Source organism: Hyperolius riggenbachi, chromosome 1, assembly GCF_040937935.1.
Source record: "Hyperolius riggenbachi isolate aHypRig1 chromosome 1, aHypRig1.pri, whole genome shotgun sequence".
Taxonomy (NCBI): Eukaryota; Metazoa; Chordata; class Amphibia; order Anura; family Hyperoliidae; genus Hyperolius; species Hyperolius riggenbachi.
Window position 1 is genome coordinate 300,990,173 of NC_090646.1, and position 14,887 is coordinate 301,005,059.

A 14,887-nucleotide genomic window follows, 5' to 3' on the forward strand; every position below is an offset into this window, starting at 1 on the left:
CAAGTACAGTTACCACAGTATAGCAAGTACAGTTAGCCTAGTATAGCAAGTACAGTTAGCCTAGTATAGCAAGTACAGTTAGCCCAGTATAGCAAGTATAGTTACCCCAGTATAGCAAGTATAGTTACCCCAGTATAGCAAGTATAGTTACCCCAGTATAGCAAGTACAATTACCCCAGTATAGCTAGTACAGTCAGCCCCGAATAGCAAGTACAGTTAGCCCCGAATAGCAAGTACAGTCAGCCCCGAATAGCAAGTATAGTCAGCCCCGAATAGCAAGTATAGTCAGCCCCGAATAGCAAGTATAGTCAGCCCCGAATAGCAAGTATAGTTAGCCCCGAATAGCAAGTATAGTTAGCCCCGAATAGCAAGTATAGTTAGCCCCGAATAGCAAGTATAGTTAGCCCCGAATAGCAAGTATAGTTAGCCCCGAATAGCAAGTATAGTTAGCCCCGAATAGCAAGTATAGTTAGCCCCGAATAGCAAGTATAGTTAGCCCCGAATAGCAAGTATAGTTAGCCCCGAATAGCAAGTATAGTTAGCCCCGAATAGCAAGTATAGTTAGCCCCGAATAGCAAGTATAGTTAGCCCCGAATAGCAAGTATAGTTAGCCCCGAATAGCAAGTATAGTTAGCCCCGAACAGCAAGTATAGTTAGCCCCGAACAGCAAGTATAGTTAGCCCCGAACAGCAAGTATAGTTAGCCCCGAACAGCAAGTATAGTTAGCCCAGTATAGCAAGTATAGTTAGCCCCGAATAGCAAGTATAGTTAGCCCAGTATAGCAAGTATAGTTAGCCCAGTATAGCAAGTATAGTTAGCCCAGTATAGCAAGTATAGTTAGCCCAGTATCGCTGCCCCAGTGTCGCCAGTACAGTTAGCCCAGTGTAGCCTCTCCTCCCCCCGCGCGGCTGCCGCTCCTGTTACCTTACGAGCGGGCAGTCGCTTTCTTATGTTCCCCATAGCTCCTCTCCTCTTGCAGCACCTCGTATTACAGCAGCGCTTCCCGCGCGGCTGCTGTAAGGAAGGGTAGGAAATAGGGTAGCGGCTTCCTGTAGCGGCGATCGCCGTTACCATGGGAACGCTGCCCCGCCTCCTTCCCTCCTTACAGCAGTCGCACAGCAAGCGCTGCTGTAATACGAGATGCGAGAGGGGCTATGGGGAATATAAGGAAGAAAGCGGCCGCCCGCTCATAAGGTATCAGGAACGGCGGCCACTGGGGGGAGAGGGAGAAAGGCCAGATCCGCTGCGGCCCCCCAGAAATCTGCCCACGGACCCCCAGGGGGCCGCGGCCCCCAGGCTGGGGACCTCTGCCATAGAGAATCTGTGGGATATTGTGAAGAGATGGTTGAAAGACGCAAGACCCAACACTCTGGATGAGCTTAAGGCCGCTATCGAAGCATCCTGGGCCTAACACCTGAGCAGTGCCACAGGCTGATTGCCTCCATGCCACGCCGCATTAAAGCAGTCATTTCTGCAAAAGGATTCCCGACCAAGTATTAAGTGCATAACTGAACATAATTATTTGAAGATTGACTTGTTTTTGTTTTAAAAACAAACACTTCTTTTATTGGTAGGATTAAATATGCTAATTTTTTGAGATAGAAATTTTGGGTTTTCATGAGCTGTATGCCAAAATCATCAATATTAAAACAATAAAAGGCTTGAACTACTTCAGTTGTGTGTAATAAATCTAAAATATATGAAAGTCTAATTTTTATCAGTACATTACAGAAAATAATGAACTTTATCACAATATGCTAATTTTTTGAGAAGGACCTGTATATGGTAATTAAACACTCTGATCAGGTTAACCTCCTTGGCAGTAATGACGAGCTCAGCTCGTCCATCACCGCCGGAGGGCGCCGCTCAGGCCCTGGTGGGCCGATTTTCACCTTTTAAAAAAAACAAAACAAAAAAAAAACAACACGCAGCTAGCACTTTGCTAGCTGCGTGTCTAACCTGATCGTCGCCGCCACCCCGCTACTTGCTGCGTTAAGAGGCCCCGCGTTAGAGGCTAGGCTAGCTACATGATAGAAAAAAAAAATTAAAAAATAGTGCTGCGTATCCACCCTGGCGCACTTAATAGAACGCCAGGGTGGTAAAAGAGGACCTGAGGTGAGTTTTAAGAATGCTATTGGGACACAGAGGCTGGTTCTGCATACTATCACCAGCTTCTGTGTCTGTACAGTGCCCCCCCAGAAAAAAAGCACTATTTTAGTGACATGCACCTTGTCGCTAGCAGGCTGTTTACCTTTGTGCTGCCCGTCACCGCTGCTCCCCCACCTCCTCTATAGCGCAGCTCCCCGCCTTTATCCCTTCCCTCCCTGCCTCCGTAAGCTGATTGGAGGGAAGAGATGCAGGAGGGGAACGGCGCTATAGAGGAGGTGGGGGAGCGGCAGTGACAGGCAGCACAAAGGTAAACAGCCTGCTAGTGACAAGGTGCATGTCGCTAGAATTGCAGGTTTTTTTTCTGGGGGGGGGGGGGGGCACAATACAGACACAGAGGCTGGTGATAGTATGCAGAACCAGCCTCTGTGTCCTCATAGCATTCTTAAAACCCCCCTCGGGTTCTCTTTAAGGCCTCTTTTCCATGGACTGTTGATAGGCAGTGAAAAGCTTCTCAAACTCTCACAATTGCTCACTGCTGCCTGATAACTTCTTGTTGCTGCCTGGTAACTGCTTGCTGAGCTCACAGCTCAACAGTCCATGGAAAAGAGGCCTAAAGCCTCTTTTACAAGGACTGTTGAACTCTGTGCTTAGCAAGCAGTTGCCAGGCTGCAGTGAACAGTTATCAGGCAGGAGTGAGCAGTTGTGAGAGTTTGAGAGGCATTTCACTGCACCGTGCAAAGGAGGCCTGAAAATTGACCAATTAAGCCCCATCCATGTTTATATTGATTGGTCCATTTTCAAGCTACATAAATTTGCATACAATTTTAAACTCAAATATTTAAATCTCATCAATCATCCCTTTTTATAGGGGTGTGTGGCTCAGGAGTGTTATTAAAGCAGACAGGTCAGTATGGTAGGATACTGGCTGTCCATTCAGAGGTAAAGAAACTTGACTGCTGAAGCCGATGCGCCCTGAATACAGAGTACAGGGGCCTCATTAGCTTGTTGGATAGAGGGGAAAACAATTCTCAGAATCGGCTTTTGAAAGACGTTGGCCATCTAAATCAGCACTCACCGTATCTCACTTAAAGGATACCCGAACTGAAATTTGACATAATGATAGACATGTTTATGTACAGTGCCTAGCACACATAACTATGCTGTGTTCCTTTATTTCTTTCTCTGCCTGAAATAGTTAAATACAGGGCTGTGGAGTCGGTCCAAAAATCCACCGACTCCGACTCAGTTTAGGATTCCGACGACTCCTCCTCCTCCTCCTATTTGCATATTACAATTTTGTTGATTAAAAGTATGTAACATGAAATTCGTCTCTTAACTGCCAACGCTTAGGAATTTTACAAGACAACTGAAGTAAGAAGGATATGTAGATTTTTATATTTATTCCCTTTAGACTAAAACTAGTCCTTGGTAAGAGTACTTGTAAAAGGTACAAACCGGAACAAAGAACATCTATCAGGCCCTAGGCAATGTAAGTGTGGGTACATGTAAGAATGATGTGCAGGTACTCTGCAGGGGAATGAGGAGATTGTAAACAGACAACACCTCTGTATTCAATGTGCACAGCATTCTCAGTGGATTCCCTGCAGCTCTGTGGGGAGTGCATATGTAGAGTATAGTACTACTGTGTAACAAAGTAAACCTGAGACAGATGAAATTAAAGTTTTATACATACCTGGGGCTTCCTCCAGCCGCCTTCAGGATAATCAGTCCCTCGTTGTCCTCCTCCACCACCTGGATCTTCTGCTATGAGTCCAGGTACTTGAGCCAGTCGGGCGTAGTGCGCATGCACACACTCCGCCGCCAGGAGCATACTACACCTGTGCAGCACTGTTGCGCAGGTGCAGAATGTTCCTGGCTGTGGGAGCGGCATGCGGCCAGACAGCGCTGACTAGGTGAATTACCAGGACTCATAGCAGAAGATCCGGGTGGTGGAGGACAGCGAGGGACTGATTAGCCTGAAGGGGGCTGGAGGAAGCCCCAGGTATGTATAAAACTTTACTTTTCATCCATCTCAGTTACCCTTTAGGGCCTTTTTCCACTAGCCTGCGATTTGCTTCTGATCGCAAATCGCAAGGTACATTAAACTAATGGAAACTGCAGCAGCAATTTCCATTAGTGCGATCCGATTGCGATGCGATTTTGGTCAAATCGCAATCGTTGTCCTGCCGCGTTTTGTATGCGATTGAGCTGGACTATAATGAGTATAGTAGCTCAATCGCAATCGCATGGTGGAAATTGAAACGCGATTGCGATCGGAATCGCGATCGCAATCACAATCGCATTTCATAGTGGAAAAGAGCCCTTAATTTGTAGTCACCAAACCAAATTTTAACATATCAAATTATTTGATTTCATCAGCAAAGGGAGTGCATACATTTGCATAAATCAGCATCAATGCAGAATTATTTCCATCTCGTTGACCATCTCTATTAGTGACACAGCTACACATCAGGCTTTATTCTTACAGCATAGATGTTATTTAGTATATATAAGAGATTCCTGTGTACACATCATATATACAGTCACAATCAGATATGTATATCTGACCTTAAAAATACGGGGACTGCTTTATTGAAGCAGCACAAGTAACTAATTTTGATTGGTTTATTTCATTTTTGTGCACTAAGCACAGCTATTACTGTATATATACATTATTTTTAATGACTATTATCTGAGAATTAGAAAATTTTATCATATTTTCTATTTTAATTACCGTTACAAATTCATTAGGAGTCGGGAGTCGAAGTCTGTGCATTTTTTCCCAACTCCGACTCCAGGCACCCAAAATTGCCCGACTCCACAGCCCTGGTTAAAGGGATACTGTAGGGGGGTCAGGGGAAAATGAGTTGAACTTACCCGGTGCTTCTAACGGTCTCCCGCAGACATCCTGTGTTGGCGCAGCCACTCACCGTTGCTCCGGCCCTGCCTCCGGTTCACTTCTGGAATTTCAGACTTTAAAGTCTGAAAACCACTGCGCCTGCGTTGCCGTGTCCTCGATCCCGCTGATGTCATCAAGAGCGCACAGCACAGGCCCAGTATGGTCTGTGTCTGCGCAGTACACTCCTGGTGACATCAGCGGGAGCGAGGACACCGGCGTGCAGGCGCAGTGGTTTTCTGACTTTAAAGTCAGAAATTCCAGAAGTGAACTGGAGGCGGGGCCGGAGCATCGGTGAGTGGCTGTGCCAACACAGGATGTCTGCGGGGGACCATTAGAAGCCCCGGGTAAGTTCAGCTCATTTTCCCCCGACCCCCCTACAGTATCCCTTTAAATATAAGGTATGTAAGTGGCTGACTCAGTCCTGACTCGGACAGGAAGTGACTACAGTGTGACCCTCACTGATAAGAAATTCCTCTTTTATACCTCTTTCTTGCTCTCAGAAGCCATTTTCTGCTAGGAAAGCACCTGCTAGACTTACCGGTAGCGGTGTTTCTATCCTGAAGCTGGGACACGTCCTTCAGGAGTTTGGGCATGCCCAGACACCTGCTGAAACACATCGAAAAGGATTAAAAGCTCCCGCCCTCACTCTGACCTCAGTGTATAAAAAAGTTAAAGACCGGACACACCAGGAAAGAAGAGAGGAGAAAAGCACCTCCTAGTGACCTCTAACAGAACAGACGTCAGGAAAGTGCGCAGAAGGGTAGGGTAGCGGACAGTGTCCCAGCTTCAGGATAGAAACACCGCTACCGGTAAGTCTAGCAGGTGCTTTCTCCAACCCTCAGCTGGGACACGTCCTTCAGGAGAGATGGAAAAGTAAATGACCCACCTAGGGAGGGACTACAGCCTGTAGCACTTTCCTGCCAAACGACAAATCCTGTTGCGACAGCACATCCACTCTATAGTGTTTGACAAAGGTGGAAGGACTTGCCCAGGTCGCCGCCTGACATGTCTGCTGAACTGTAGCCCCCGCTCTCTCAGCCCATGATGTAGAGATGGAACGAGTTGAGTGTGCGTTAATACCAGTTGGTGGAGTGGAGTCTGAAATCTTGTAGGCCAAAGAAATCACCTCACAGATCCATCTAGCTATAGTCTGCCTAGATGCTTGGAGCCCACAGTTTTTGGATCCATATAAGACGAATAAATGAGATGTCTTCCTAAACTCCCTAGTTCTAGTCAAATAGGCCAAAATAGTACGTCTGACGTCTAAACAGTGAAACTCAGACTCCTTAGCACAAGAAGGTTTATCACAAAAAGACGGAAGAACAATACTTTGTGATCTGTGAAAATCTGAAGAAACTTTTGGTAAATAATTCGGATCTAGCCGGAGAACCACTTTGTCCGGAAAAATCGTCAAAAAAGGATCCTTAATAGACAAGGCCTGAAGATCTCCCAGTCTTCTGGCTGACGTAATTGCAACTAAAAAGACAACTTTAAGCGTCAAAAATTTTAGATCGATTTCCTCAATGGGTTCAAATGGAGTTTTGGTTAATAGATTGAGGACCAGGGAAAGATCCCACTGTGGAACAATCTTTTGTTTGATAGGTGTGGATTTTTGTACTGCTCGAAAAAAAATCTCTGATTAACCTTTCTTGTGCCAAAGGTCTATCTAGCAAAATAGACAACGCTGAACACTGCACTCTGAGCGTACTGAGGGACAAATTCATCTCCAGACCCTTCTGGAGAAAGTCCAGAATAGTACCAAGCTCAGATTGAATTCTACTATGCGACCCACACCATGAATCAAACACCTTCCACACCTTTCTATAGATTTTGTGCGTGACAGGTTTCCTACACTTCAATAACGTATCAATCACTTTCTCTGATATCCCCTTATTCCTAAGAATTAGCCTCTCAGGATCCAAGCCGATAGACTGAACAGCTCCGGCCTGGGATGAAATACGGGCCCCTGTCGTAACAGATCCGACCTCAACGGGAGTGGTAATGGAGACTGAATTGACAGACTCAAGAGTGTGGCAAACCAAACCCTCTTGGGCCAGGCAGGTGCGATCAGAATTAAGTTTGCCTTTTCCTTTTGCACCTTCTCTAAAACTCGTGGAATTAACTTTAAGGGCGGAAAGGCATAGCCTAGATTGAATGTCCATGGTACTGACAGTGCGTCCAATCCCAGAGAGTTCGGACTGCTGTGGAGAGAGAAAAACTGGACTATCTTTGCATTGACTGGAGAGACGAAGAGATCGATCTCTGGAAAACCTAACTTTTCTGTTATCCAGAGAAAAACCTCCTGATTCAATTCCCATTCCGTTTGATCGAGTTCGTGTGGGCTCAAATAATCCGCCTCCACATTCAGGGATCCCTTTATGTGAATCGCTTCGACCGACAACAGATTTGCTTCTGCCCAGCAAAAAAAATCTCTGTGGACAAGAGGGACAGACTCACTGACCTGGTGCCCCCTTGCTTGTTGAGATACGCCACCACGGAAACGTTGTCGGAAAACACCAGAACATGCCTGTTCCGTAAAATTTCCTGAAAAGCAAAAAACGCCTCCAGCAATGCACGAAGCTCTCTGAGATTGGACGGGCTTCTTGCCAGCTTTTTGGACCATGTCCCTTGTGCCTGGTAACCTAGGGTCGTGGCCCCCCAACCCCATGAACTTGCATCTGTGTGAACTCTGACTGGGTCCTCCTGTCTCCACACTCTGCAATGAACTAGACTGGAAGTGTCCAGCCACCAGTGTAAGCTTTGCTTTACTTGGCCCGGAATCTGAACTACCTTCTCCAGAGCTTCCCGAGTCTTGTCCCAGATTGTTAATAACCATCTTTGCAGGCCCCGACTGTGAAACTGTGCCCAAGAAACCGCCGGGAGTGCTGCTGTCATTAAACCCAAAATCTTCATTATGTTTCTGATGGATGTTTCCTGTGACAGTAAAAGGTCTCTCAATACGACTGTAATTTTTCTATCTTTACTGTGGGAAGAAAAATCCTGCCTCTTATCGAATCGATCATATAGCCCAAAAACACAATCGTCTGGGTTGGTGTCAAGTGGGACTTCTGATAGTTTATTATCCATCCCAACTGCGTTAGGGTTTGGATTACTTGGTCTCTGTGCCGTATTAACGTCTGCTCTGTCTTGGCAAAAATTAGCAGGTCGTCTAAATAAGGAATTATCTCTATTCCCTGAAGCCTTAGAAACTTCATGACCTCGGCCAGCACTTTTGTAAAAATTCGAGGGGCTGTCGCAATCCCGAAGGGAAGTGCCTGGAACTGGTAATGGCGACACTGTCCCTGTGATTGAATTGCGAATCTCAGAAATCTCTGATGCGACTGAGTGATTGGGATGTGTAAATATGCGTCCTGTAAATCTATTGACACAAAGAACTCCTTCCCCTGCAGTAGGGCCTTTACTGAGGAGATGTTCTCCATTCTGAACCGTCTGTAAGTTAAATAAGGGTTTAGAGACTTTAGATTCAGAATGAATCTGAAATCCCCTGTACTCTGTCACCAAGAACACATGGGAATAATACCCCTGGTACTCTTCCTTTTGAGGTACCGGAAATATTACCTGTTTTGCCATTAATTTCGAAATCTCTGATTGAAGACCGTCCGCCCTCCTCTGTTCTCGAGGAAGACTGTTCACATAGACCCTGGCGGGGGGTGGAACAAAAAATTGCGGACGATAACCATCCCTTATAATTTTTAAAATAAAAGGATCTGGATTTATCTGACACCACTGGGAAACAAAATAAAGAAGCCTCCCCCCCACTGGCCGAGAGTCATTTATTTTCTTTGGGGTTGTTGGGTTTAGCAAGGGCAAATCGCCCTTTCCCCTTGCCTGCTGGAAAAGACCATTTCCTTTGTTGTGACTGAGATTTGGGCTGATCCTCGACCCTCTGTCCAGGCCTTCTGAAATTTCCCTGTTTTTCGAATTGAAAAGGTTTACGTTTACTGGGAAATTGTTTACCCCTTTCAGCTGAACGGGAAAGAATATTCTCCAATTCACTCCCGAAAAGCAAATTTCCCTCAAAGGGTACCGCACATAATTTGTTTTTAGATGCCAAGTCCCCATCCCATGTCTTGAGCCAAACCGCTCTTCTGGCAGAATTGATAAGAGCTGTAGTACGGGCAGAAACTCTAATAATTTCCACCGCCGCGTCTGCCAAAAAAGCCACCGATCTCAAAACTACCGGTAGAGACTTGACATATGTATTTAAAGAGGAGCTGTTAGGTATAAGGTCTCAGAGAAAATAAACACATATCAGTAGCTAAAGATTGGCTGTACTTACATTACATATGCATTTCACTGTCCACGTTTGTACTTCACAGAATTTTTATATAGTATATGCAGAGATTGATGCTCCTGACAGCTCATGGCAGGTTCCATGTTTTTCTGACTTCTATGAAGCCAAATGTGTCGTCATGTCCTGGCTGCTTCCTGATCACAGAAAAGCTCTTACTGAATAACACAGTGTGCAGTGAATATTAATTAGCCATGTGGCTAGGAACAATAGCTGACTCCTGCAGTGTACTCTGCCCAGAGATTTATCAGTGCTACGCGCTGGACTGATTACAAGCTGCTGTAACGTCTCATTAGCAGCCGAGGGGAGGGCCCCAGAATGCTTTGCAGTATAGTATGCGGCTTGCGTCCTGCTTGGGTCTAACAGCTTTGCTGATAAGCACACATCAAAGGTAAGAGAGATTTTTATCTTCAGTAATGCCTTTTTGGCTTCCTTCTAAACTGTTTAACACAGGAGAATAGAGGTTTAAATTAGCTTCTGCAGCCTGACAGTTACTCTTTAAGGCTTTACCAGAAGTAATATGTGAAATTAAATTCTCCATCCACACTTTTAAATTTCTGGATATACAAGTAGCTGCCACGCTCAGTAAAAAGGCAAACGAGGCAGATTCTCAAGCCTTCTTGAGTAATAAATCACTTCTTTTATCCATAGCATCTTTTAGAACTCCAGCGTCCTCAAAAGAGAGGTCCGCATTTTTTGAATATTTAGACAACGAAGCATCAATCTTTGGACATTTTGTAAATTTTTCCATATCTGACTGAGCAAACGGATATTTTCTTTTTGCTAACTTCGGGATAAACAAACGTCGCTCCGGCTCCTGCCATTGCGAAGCAATAATGTCTTTAAGAGACTGGTGAAAAGGAAAAAAACTCTACCCGTTTGCTGCGCCAGACCGGAATAAACCTGATCCTGAACTGAAAGTTCCTTTTGAACTTCCGGAATTTGTTCAGTAGTGTATACAGCTTTAAGTAATTCATTAACCTCATCTGTATTAAACAAAAATCTTGCTGGTTTTTTTTACTCCTCCTCCGAGTCCTCCTCTGATTGAGCATTTTCACCATCTTCCAGCTCAGAGAAATTACCCCTGCTCTCTAAATCCTCCCTCTCTTCCTCCTCCTCTTCATCCCCCCCCCCAGAGCCCCCCCAAAATCAACCGGTAATTGAGAAGGGCCTGCAGGAGGGTCCGATTCGCCCAAGTCACTTGCGGTAGGAGGAGGTACGGGCTCCATAGGAGCAGAGGAAGGACCAGCCTCAGAGATTCCCGTGGAAACTGACAAGAGAGAGTCTTTAAATTTGCTTAAAGTTTCAGTCATATCCTTATTGACTGAACGCATTACATTTTTAAATATAGCAGATGACTGAGGCAATGACTGCATCAATACATTTCTGACATAAACTCATAAACTCTTCCTATAACTGGAAGACAACTTAGACAGACATTGGCAACATCTCTTAGATCTAGGCCTATCACTAGAGCCACCAGACAGACTCCACTTTGGCCTGTAAAACAATAACAGAGACAAAGAAACCCCATTAAAATACTTAACTTGATGGTAGGTTTCATTAAGGGAGAAAAAATCTCCCACTCACCCCACCATCCGACTGTTTGGCTGTGGAGGCTGAGGATGCGGACACCGACGTTGCTGCTGTTGTAGCTGCCGGTGCGCTGCTTAGTGACGCGGAGGCCGCTGAAGCGCTTGCTGCATCCATTATGCGCCATAGCGGCCTCTCCCTGGCGTCCTTTCATATCCGCGTTACCTGACGCCACTTCCGGATGCTTCCCTCTCCCTCCGGAAGTGCGTCATGCGCCTCACCCTGCGTCCTCCGCCAAAAGCCAGCCACGGACTAGGCGCGCATGAGGAAGGAACTGAACCGCCCTGTTTCACCCGAGGGCGTCCAGTACAATGGCGGCGGTGGTACATCTTGCGGATTTCTTCACCAATCCCCCGGCTCACTAAGGTACCACCACCAGGACAAAAAAAAAACTCACCCTCTGGTGAGAGAAAAACAATAAAATTGGAGCTACCTTTCCGTGTGTCTCCGGGCGGAAACACAAATACACTGAGGTCAGAGGGAGGGCGGGAGCTTTTAATCCTTTTCGATGTGTTTCAGCAGGTGTCTGGGCGTGCCCAAACTCCTGAAGGACGTGTCCCAGCTGAGGGTTGGAGAAAGTGTTTTATAGTTGGAATTTCTTATCAGCGAGGGTCACACTGTAGTCACTTCCTGTCTGAGTCAGGACTGAGTCAGCCACTTGCATACCTTATATTAAACTATTTCAGGCAGAGAAAGAAAAAAAGGAACACCGCATAGTTATTTGTGTGCTAGGCACTCTACATACACATCTATCTCATTATGTCACCGTTCAGTTGAGGTATCCTTTAAAGGAAAGGTTCAGGGAGGGTGGGTAAAAAATAAAAATCAATTTCCACTTACCTGGGGCTTCCTCCAGCCCGTGGCAGGCAGGAGGTGACCTCGCCGCCGCTCCGCAGGCTCCCGGTGGTCGACCCGACCTGGCCAGGCCGGCTGCCAGGTCGGGCTCTTCTGCGCTCCAAGGCCCAGAACTTCTGCGTCCCACGCCGGCGCTCTGACGTCATCGGACGTCCTCTGGGCTCTACTGCGCATGCGCAGTAGTTATGCGCCTGCGCAGTAGAGCCCGGAGGACGTCCGATGACGTCAGAGCGCCGGCGTGGGACGCAGAAGTTCCGGGCCTTGGAGCGCAGAAGAGCCCGACCTGGCAGCCGGCCTGGCCAGGTCGGGTCGACCACCGGGAGCCTGCGGAGCGGCGGCGAGGGCACCTCCTGCCTGCCACGGGCTGGAGGAAGCCCCAGGTAAGTGGAAATTGATTTTTATTTTTTACCCACCCTCCCTGAACCTTCCCTTTGAGGGTTCAAAGAGTTTTTGATACAAGAACCCTACAGAGGTCTTTTCAAATGGCTTTATTATTAAAAGAATGATAAATGTGCTTTTGCTTTCATATTAAAAAAAAGGCCTATCCCCACTATATGCACTTCAGTGTGTATTTTTTTATTTTTTACAGACCCGTTTGCCATTCCAACTAATAGATTTTGAAATGCATGCTGCATTACCATCTCTTCTTGTAGGCTATCACAATCTGAGTGAATGATCTGAAAAAAAAACACATTCCTAGATGTTTTGTACTGAGAATGAGCCCTGTATGCACGAGTGCTTCATTTTCTGTCACAATTTGGTACAATTGTTAGCAGGGTGCCACCGGTAGCGGGAGGTTAGTGTTAGGCATTAACCACTTCACATCCAGACCTTGTTTCCCACTTATGGACCAGAGCCGGTTCGACAGTTTAGCTATGTCCTTATTTAATCAGCAATAACTTTATTCCTACTTATGACACAGAAATGAAAGTTTTTTTTAAGACACTAAGTTTTCATTGTATGCCATTTTTCCCCCTCGAACAATTGTATTGTCTATGAATCTTAATGGGAATTCCAGTTTAAAAATAAGTGCTACTGTAGATAAACAAATTTTGTTTGGCTATTTTTACCGCTTATAACTACTTAGATTATGTTCCTGTCACCATTTATGGTTAAGATATCACTATGAACTGAGAAAATAAGTATTTTTAATGGTAAAAAAAAAAAATCAATCTCATTAACTCAGGAAACATTGCCATTCACCAATTACTACTGCATCAGATAGTGCCAGAAATGTGCACAGGTTCAAGCCCAATCCAGCAGCACTGCTGCTACAAGAGATATCTACTGACTCGTGGCTTAGACAAAGTCACAGAGGATGTAGATATACTGTAGTGGTGGATAAAGTGGTTAAGAAAGAAGGTTAATGTGAGGAAGAAGAAAGGTGGAGGTAGCCAAGCATAAGTATTAGAGAGCAGGGTATTTGTGGCAGGACATAAAATGCAAGTCAAAATGTGTGACCATCTCTACTTTGACTCATACTAACCATACCCCTAGCCTTAGACTCACACTAACGTCCCCCGAGCAGCGGTCACTCCACTAAGTATTTTTTTTTTTTCAATCTCCCATTTCAGTCCCCTATTTTTAATGCATGCTATAGCAAATTTGCATGAATTAAGAACACATTTCTATTTTGCAATGAATGTTTTGCATTGTAAATGAATGCACGTTTATTACCGTATTAGATCATGGACATTGAAGCTGAAGGCTGAATTAGGGCTTAAATACGTTCCTCTAACAAAATCTCAAATCTATTGTTAATGCTACATGCATTTAATTTATCAAGGTATGAGGTCTCAATAACTGCATTTGTAATGACCAGGAAGTCTTGATGGTAAACTTCGAAGCATTTTTGCAATTGATAGCAGCTACCATTTCCGGTTTGAAACGTGCCTGCTTAGAAGATGCCGCTTACTTGATAAGCCACCAAAGATGATGCGTTGTACTGTAGACGAACGACGAGCAATGATCCAACCGCACCTCAGAGATTTTGCTGTTCACGGCTCACAGCGGCCCACCAACTCGTAGTCTCCGCACACGGTAACCGGCTGCTAGCGTTAGGACGCTCCTACGCCACCACACAGAGACCTCACGTGACACGGACGGAGTCACTTCATTCGCAGCTGAGGAGTGACGTCATTACGGTGCGCTGTAAGGAACTACGTCAACACGTTTTTACCCACACGAGGCTCTTTGTTACGACACATTGGCCGTATCCACCATTACGTGATCAGTTCGATTTTTGTTCGGACGTGTGCTACCGTGTAGCAGAATACACTTTGTAATGCCACATTTGAATCGGTAGCTTACTCTATATGCATTGTAATAAGGAGAATGTTTATAGAACTGCAGTGAGAGGTATATATGAAGGCTGCCATATTTATATCCTTTTAAGTAATACTAGTTTCCTGGCTACAATGCTGGTCGATTTAGCTACAGAGATATCTGATTCAAACCATACACAAGCTTTCAACTAATGTCAGTTGAGACAAATGTGAGAAACGCATGATTTACTGCATGCTTGGCCAGGGTTTATAGGTAATACTATTAGAGTGAAAGGATTAGACAGCAGCCAGGCAACTGGTATTGCTTTAAAGTGAACCTTAACTCAAAAGAAAAAGTTTAACTTACCTGGGGCATCTGCAGCCATCCTGTGCCCTTGCAGTCGGTCACTCCTCTGGTCCCCAGCTGTCAGCCAGTTTAATAATAATAATCGGAACATTTGTATAGCGCTTTTCTCCTGTCTGACTCAAAGCGCTCGAGCTGCAGCCACTGGGACGCGCTCAAGAGGCCACCCTGCAGTGTTAGGGAGTCTTGCCTTGAACTCCTTATTGAATAGATACTTGACCTAGCCAGGATTTGAACCCTGGTCTCCCATGTCAAAGACAGAGCCTTTAACCAGTACACTATCCAGCCACCACCAGTTAGTTTTTGCCAACTCGGAGTCAGCGGGCTGCCATGTGTACCTTTGCACGCGTGCAGGACGCTATTGCAGACGGCAACACATAGCTTTATAAAGATTTTCTTTTTGAGTTGAGACTGTAACAACATTTTCAGCCTTATTTCTTCTATCCTATAAGTTCCTATACCTTTTCTAATGAAGTCTGGATTACTGCAGC

The 14,887-nt window shown here is 45.5% G+C and overlaps 1 protein-coding gene across 2 annotated transcripts in view; it reads right to left on the minus strand.

Moving 5' to 3' along the window:
* ZFR2 (zinc finger RNA binding protein 2) overlaps positions 1 to 13,883 on the minus strand; it is a 246,077-nt gene extending 232,194 nt beyond the window's left edge. Inside the window, exon 1 of one of the 2 annotated variants that reach the window (XM_068233784.1) lies at positions 13,684 to 13,883. The gene's annotated coding sequence lies outside the window, so the exon portion shown is untranslated. Of the gene's footprint in view, positions 1 to 13,661 lie in introns of both variants that reach the window. The other variant, XM_068233785.1, reaches the window with a different exon arrangement.
* Between the last annotated feature and the right edge of the window lie 1,004 nt (positions 13,884 to 14,887).